General features: G+C 41.0%; 1 long non-coding RNA gene across 3 annotated transcripts; it reads right to left on the bottom strand.

The window, feature by feature from the left end:
* Nucleotides 1-2,037: 2,037 nt before the first annotated feature.
* Nucleotides 2,038-6,813, bottom strand: LOC123053551 (uncharacterized). 3 transcript variants are annotated; one of them, XR_006425680.1, is made up of 4 exons: nt 6,412-6,813; nt 5,218-5,261; nt 4,950-5,091; nt 2,944-3,269 (listed from the first exon to the last, which is right to left on the bottom strand). It is a non-coding gene; the product is annotated as an uncharacterized lncRNA (long non-coding RNA). The 3 variants fall into 3 exon arrangements; XR_006425681.1 differs by lacking the exon at nt 5,218-5,261; XR_006425679.1 differs by lacking the exons at nt 2,944-3,269; nt 4,950-5,091; nt 5,218-5,261 and adding an exon at nt 2,038-2,349.
* Nucleotides 6,814-7,190: the final 377 nt, after the last annotated feature.

Below are 7,190 nucleotides of genomic sequence, written 5' to 3'. Positions count from 1 at the left end.
TTGAGGGACTTTAGCGTAATTGAGATATATATGGTCAATAGTGTGTGCACTCATGGTTGATCAATTTGTTTCACAGTTTGGACTATGAGATAACGATACTTTTGAACATGCGTGATATACCTTGAAGTACGAGAATTACAAACCTAAGATTGGACTTTTGGAATTCGACTCCATCATTAGCTTTTGTAATTCATTTAAACGGAGGTACATTTTTTAAGCCAGGATTTCGTGATTTCAAATTCATGTATCAAACCTAGAGATATACACATACGGGCATGTTCAAACTTTATAATCATCCATTTTATTCATACACATACATATTTTTGTTTTTGTCATCATATTTAGGATAAACACATTTGGAATTTCATTTGAATTGGACCGTATGATGGTATTTGCTTGTACTAGCTCAATGATCCATATTTGAATTGAATGGACAATCTAAGTTTCGAGTTGGAGACATTGATTTTCAAAACTTGCACTTGTTTGCGTGCAAAAGAAATAAATTCTCAGCCATGATATCATAGTCGGACGTACAAAAGCAGAACACTTAATTTCAGGCGCCAAAAGCTTTCAAACTTCCCGCTCACATCGAAATATCTCGCGCCCGAAAGTTTAACCCTGCGATATTCCTGTTTTACCCCTGCCACATGAACGAAAAAGGGCTGCTTTGGTAACTCCATTGTTTTCCCCTCTTTGCCCCCAACATTCTTCCCCAGAGCCCCTTCCCTTCCCCTCCCCGACCCCCCCCCCAACCACGCCAAGCCGCCGAATCTAGTCCTCCGCCGCAACGGTGGACCTCACACCCTGCCGGATCTACCTTCCGCACCTTGGAACCCCCAACTGCCGACTCACCACTTCACCGGAGCCGCTTCAGCGACTGGCTTGTCCAGCGCTCCAGATCTCCTTGACCGCCATCATGGCCCACCGCACCGGATCTGCTTAACCGGCGCCCTCGTCCATCATAGTGTAGGCCCTTCACTGACGCCCTCGTCTGCCCCATCGCTGGCCCTTCATACAAGCCCTCGTCTGCCGCAACAGATCCGCCTCACCGAAAGCACTGTACACCGCGCCCGCCGACGCCTTCGTCCACTGCATCGGACCCGCTCCACGGACGCCATATTCAACTCCACCGGCCCTGCTTTACTGACGCCGCAGCCTCATCAGGTTATTTCGATTTGTGCTCCTTCGGTTTTTCTCTTCTTTATCATGGAATTGTTCACTTACCACAGATGAGCTTTCTTGTATGTCGACAGGCGCCGCAACCAAAGCACCGGAGCAGCTTCAACAACGGCGACATCCGGCCCAAACTCAACCGCAACACGAGCACCATCGACGATCCTTAGCTATCAAGTATGACAACGACACCCATACGCCGCCGAGAATCAGGTACTATTATCCAACGGCCGGCGCCTACATTCACTTTCTTAGCATAAGCACTGCATCTTTGAATTTCTTCAGGACATCATTTAATTTGTCATGAGACGCGTTATTCTGCTTGCACCTGTAGGGCCATACTTCTAGCAGTGAACATGTTACATGTGCTAAATTACAAACCAGTGCACATATAGTTACAATGCTTTAGTTTTGTCCTAAGTATTACCGTACTTCCTAGATATCACTGCCTATTATTTTACTTCTTTCATGCTATATTTATGATAATGGTGTTGTTCTGATGCCACCTATTGGTTCCATCAGACTGCTTCATGTTCTCTATGCTTAATTACACATCAGCGTGATGCCACCTATTGGTTCCATCAGACTGCTTCATGTTCTCTATGCTTAATTACACATCAGCAAACTAGCATGTGATTTTATTGCTTTTTGTTTGTTTTACCCTACATTTTCTGATGCTAAGTTTGTTTTACCCTACATTTTCTGATGCTAACTATTACATCACTACTCCGAGCCTCTGTTCATTACTTTTTTTGTGCGTTCTTGATCTTCCCAAGTTGCATGACTAATTTGATGCGTCTATCTATTATTATTTAATTAAAACAATAGGCAAACAAGCCATCACGTGCGTCCACATAGATTAAATTATCTTAATCGTTAAATTTATCTATTAACGGCTGAGATTAAAAGATGCAAGCGTTACATAAGAATATATATATACATGTACAAGTAAACAAGTACAGACGGCCGCACAAGTACACACCGAACAATTACAAGCCGGCAACCACGATGACTCGAATACGCCAGACGCGACTCGAGGTCCAGGCGAAAAAGCCACCCCCAGCTGCTTCACTCAACGTCCGACAAAGCCACGCCAAACCACGCTGAACGCCCGACGAAGCGAAGCCCAACTGCTCCAATCAACGTCAGAAGAATTTACACCAAAGCACTTCTGGCCTGAATCATTAGATTTGGTAATTGTTATTTCACAAGCTTTACTTTTTCTGGATAGAATCTTCATAAATACTATATCAATTGATAAATTGTTCCCTGTTAACTTTGAAGACATAAGAATATGGCATACAAGAAGTTGAGCAACTTAACTACAAGGGGACAGAACTGGAACATTCAAGTGAAAGTAATGAGAATGTAGGATTCAGTGAATCCTACGACCGATGAGCTTATTAGCCTAGATATGATACTGATGGATGAGCAGGCCTCTTTTCTAATATATTAACTTCGAATTTTTCTGTCAGATGAAGCAAGTTACTAACCATATTTGATTTTTTGACAGGGTGAAACAATCCATGCTACTATCTGGAAGAATCTTATCGACACTTTTAGATCAAAGATCAATGAAAAATATATTTATGCATTCAGCAATTTTAAGGTTGTGGAATCCACAAAATATAGGCCTGTGAGCAATGAAATTAAAATATATTTTGCGTACAATACAAAGGTAAAGGAGATAAAAGGATCTTCGGAAGTTTTCCCAGACTATTGCTTCGAGTTTGCTACCATGGATACACTAGAAGAAAGGGCAGAAAAAGATACACAATGCTCAGGTATGTTTATAGTTGTAATTACAACCTCCAAATAATTTATATTTCTAACTGTTATATCACTAATCTCCAAATATACAGATGTTATTGGACTACTAACTCAAATGAAGCCAGTGGAGACAAGAATAACAAAAAAGAACCCACAACCTTCATATATCCGCGAGATTGAAATCCTAATGCCAGAGCAAGTGCATATGCATATGCATGTCTGAAATTAAACTAAACCTCCCCCATGTGGTCAGCATCATAACAACCGAAGCATGCTGGCGGATATTCCAGTTTGATCTACACCATCGTGATCCACCAGTCGAGAGACTGCCATTCCACATTGAAAATGAGCAACAAATTATTTTTCCGGACTCGACCGACATTGAGAAGATAGTAAGAAGACTAGGATCCACAATACTAAGTTCACAGAGTGGATGGAGGCAAACAAAATATATGAGGTGGGAAAAGAATTAACCTATGCAGAATTCCCATCAAAATTTGTATGGAAAAGCGAAAGCAAAACTTGGGAGGAGCGGAAAAGGGGCTTTGCAATTGGAAGAATCTACTATGCACACCCTGCAAGTGGCGACCGGTATTATATGAGAATGCTTCTAAACACCAAGAAAGGATGCACATCATTTGAGGATATTAGAACAGTTAATGGAGTTGTTCACCCAACATACAAATCAGCATGCCAAGCGCTTGGATTTCTTGATGACGACAGTGAATGGGTTGAATGCATCAATGAAGCATCAAGCTGGGGATCAGGGACACAATTACGACAACTATTTACCACAATTTTATGCCATTGTGAGGTGACCAGCCCAAAGATGTTGTGGGATTCAAGATGGGAGGCACTGTCTGAAGATATCCAGTACAAAAGAAGAACCATCCTAAACTTTCCTACGCTAAAGCTCACTGATTCACAGAAAAAACATATGCTCTGATCGAGATAGAGAAACTAATGAGGCAAGCAGGAAAGACACTAAAGGACTATCCAGACATAGAACTATCAAATGCTATAGAACTTGAACAACTTGGGAACAGAATGATAGACGAAGAACTTAGCTATGACATGGAGGCACTAAAGAGTGAGCACCAAACAATAATACGCAATCTTAACCATGGCCAGAAAATGGCTTTTGATGCAATAATAGAATCAGCTGAGAGAGGACTTGGAAAACAGATATTTGTAGAAGGCTACGGTGGCACAGGAAAAACCTACCTATGGAAGGCAATTACAACAAAGCTACGATCAGAGGGAAAGATAGTGCTTGCGGTAGCATCATCTGGCATTGCAGCTTTGCTGCTCCAAGGTGGAAGAACAGCGCACTCAAGATTCCACATTCCAATAAATATCACAGAAGAATCAACATGTGAAATAAAACAAGGCTCATATTTGGCTGAACTGGTAAAGAAGACCTCACTTATACTGTGGGACGAGGCTCCTATGGCAAACAAACACTGCTTCGAGGCACTAGACAAAAGCCTTAAGGATATTCTAAGGTTCACAAACCAAAATAGTGACGAAAGGCCATTTGGTGGCATGACAGTTGTGCTAGGAGGCGACTTCATACAAATACTTCCAGTGATAACAAAGGGAAAGAGAGAGCACATAGTAAATGCCTCAATCAAAAGGTCATACCTATGGAAGCACTTCGAAATATTTAGAATAACTCAAAACATGCGGCTGAAGTGCCTGTCAGAAGATCCAATACAAAGGCAAAATGTGGCTGAATTTGCAGTATGGATATTACAAATTGGCGATGGAAAAAAAAAACAAATGATGAAGGAGATGATTGGGTAAGAATACCTAAAGACATAATTCTACATAAAGGAGAAGACCCCAAAGAAGAGATAGTCAAAAGCTCGTACCCAAACTTGCAACAAAACTATCGTGATCGTGAATTTCTTGAAGAAAGAGCAATAATGTGCCCAAGGAATGAAACAGTTGAGAAGATAAATGACTACATAATGAGCCAAATACAAGGTGAAAAGGTGACATACCTAAGCTTGGACACTATGCAAGGCAACAATGAAGTACAACACAATGGAGAATATGTGTCCAACGGAGTTCCTTAACAACATGACCTTCCAAGGAATTCCAAACCATCAGCTAAAACTGAAGGTAGGTTAGCCGGTGATGCTCCTACGAAACATCAATCAAGCGGCAGGTTTATGCAATGGCACAAGAATGACTATCACACAGCTGGGAAACGGGTACATTGAGGCACAAATAATCACAGGAACACACGTCAGTGACAAGGTATACTACCTAAAATCATTATATCACCAAGCGACTCAAAATGGCCCTTCGTGCTGAAAAGAAGGCAATATCCTCTATCAGTTTGTTTTGCAATGACAATAAATAGGTCAATCCCTAAACAAGGTGGGCCTATATTTGCCTAAGCAAGTCTTCTGCCATGGGCAACTATATGTGGCATTATCAAGAGTCACAAACAGAGAAGGATTAAAGGTGTTGATCGACGACACAGAGCGCCCAAGCGAAGATAGCGCAAAGAATATAGTATACAAAGAGATCTTCTAATTTTTTGTTATTCAAACAAATGCATACGAGGGCCAAATCACCATGATTAAAAAAATACAATGTATGGTTCAAAAGCATGACGTCCATGTCTTACATATATGGCCCGAAATACTGTATAAAAAGTATGTTATAGATTGGATTTCTTATTATTTCGTAAGAAGGAAATAAGAACATGAAAATGCATATTATTATTGCCATACACTGCTTTCATGCTTAGAGATGTTAACAAGTGTGTACATGTAGCTTACTTTCTACATGAGGAAAAGTTTAAAAATCTTATTACAAATTTGGAATAATAACCACTCTGACAAACATGATTATCAGAAATCTTATTAGACGACAAGATCCCATAAGCAAGATAAGAAACCATATCTGTAACTAATTCACACACCTTGCATTTGTGTGTGCACCATATAACATTGTGTATGTTCACCATGTAGCACTGCCTCTATGTGGTAATTAAGACGCAAGAAGCTGACAAGAAAACTAGCCGCACCTAAATAACTGAACTACAAAACTTAAACTGCAGCTAACCGCATGCATGTCTCACATTAAGCTGATGCTTTTGCTACATAGCTCAGTAAAAGTGCAGGTAAACCACCTTCTTTTACTGACAATTAATAATTAGATGCAAGGGTCTATTGCTAGGTTCAGTTAGACTTAATTCAAGCAGATCCACATGTTTGCTTTACTGCAGAATTCAGGGAACAAGTATAGCTCCACTTCTAGACACAGAAAGTTGTGGTATGAATTCTGATTTCACACAAAAAGTTGTTTAGCAATGGAAAGATAAAATCTTATTCTGATTTCTAGATCATTCAACTTCACAAAAACTAATATGGTTGCAATAACACTGACATTTTGTAGAAGTCCGGACAGCAGGAGGGCAATAACTAAAATCCACTCGCAGAAAATACTCACATCTTGCTGATATTTTTTCCTCCGCGAGCTCCCTCAATGCCTCCGCAGCCCCAACATCCAGAGCCTCCGGCTACGATAAGTTTGAGCAGCGTAGCCCACGTTCTCCCTGGACATCTCCGTGACCGCGTTGCCAGACTCGACGAGGTCGCCGAGATCCACGCACTCACCCTGCCACATGTGCCACCACCAAGGAAGAAAAATCAGGAGAAAGGAAGCGACATGTGGATCTGGGATAGCATGAGGATTAGTTTCCTGATGAGGCACGGCGACGTCGTCCTTCGCCGGCGGCAAATCGGAAGAAATGGCGGATGTGCAGGAGGAGCCTGGTGGGGATCGTACGGGGGGAAGGAGAGAGAGTTCTATGTTTTTTTTTTTTTTTGAGAATCGAGAGAGAGGTCTATGTAGATGACTGGGACTGGGGACTACGGGCTGTTTTACTTACATTTTTTTATAGTACGTAGTGGTAATCATCTTCACTCTAATGGGCTTGCACAAAAGTACGTGAGTGCCCAAAGTCGTTGGGCATCATACATGATACATCGGCTGTGCAAGATTGGGTATGATTTTTTTTTTTACTTCTCCGTATCAAATACAAAGATCCTAGCAAACATCAAAAACTATTAAAAAATGGTCTTTTTTGGCCGGTGAAAAAAAACTCTTAAAAAGATGGAACTTATACTTCCCTAAAAAATTAAAAATAGATGAAAGTTATACATCATTCGTCAAAGGATCATATGATCTAAACCTTCAGAATTTTCACCTCTAGATAATCAGCAAGG

Source organism: Triticum aestivum, chromosome 2D (genome assembly GCF_018294505.1).
Source record: "Triticum aestivum cultivar Chinese Spring chromosome 2D, IWGSC CS RefSeq v2.1, whole genome shotgun sequence".
Taxonomy (NCBI): Eukaryota; Viridiplantae; Streptophyta; class Magnoliopsida; order Poales; family Poaceae; genus Triticum; species Triticum aestivum.
Note: the sequence above shows the minus strand (reverse complement) of the source record. Positions and strands in the feature narration are given on the sequence as shown.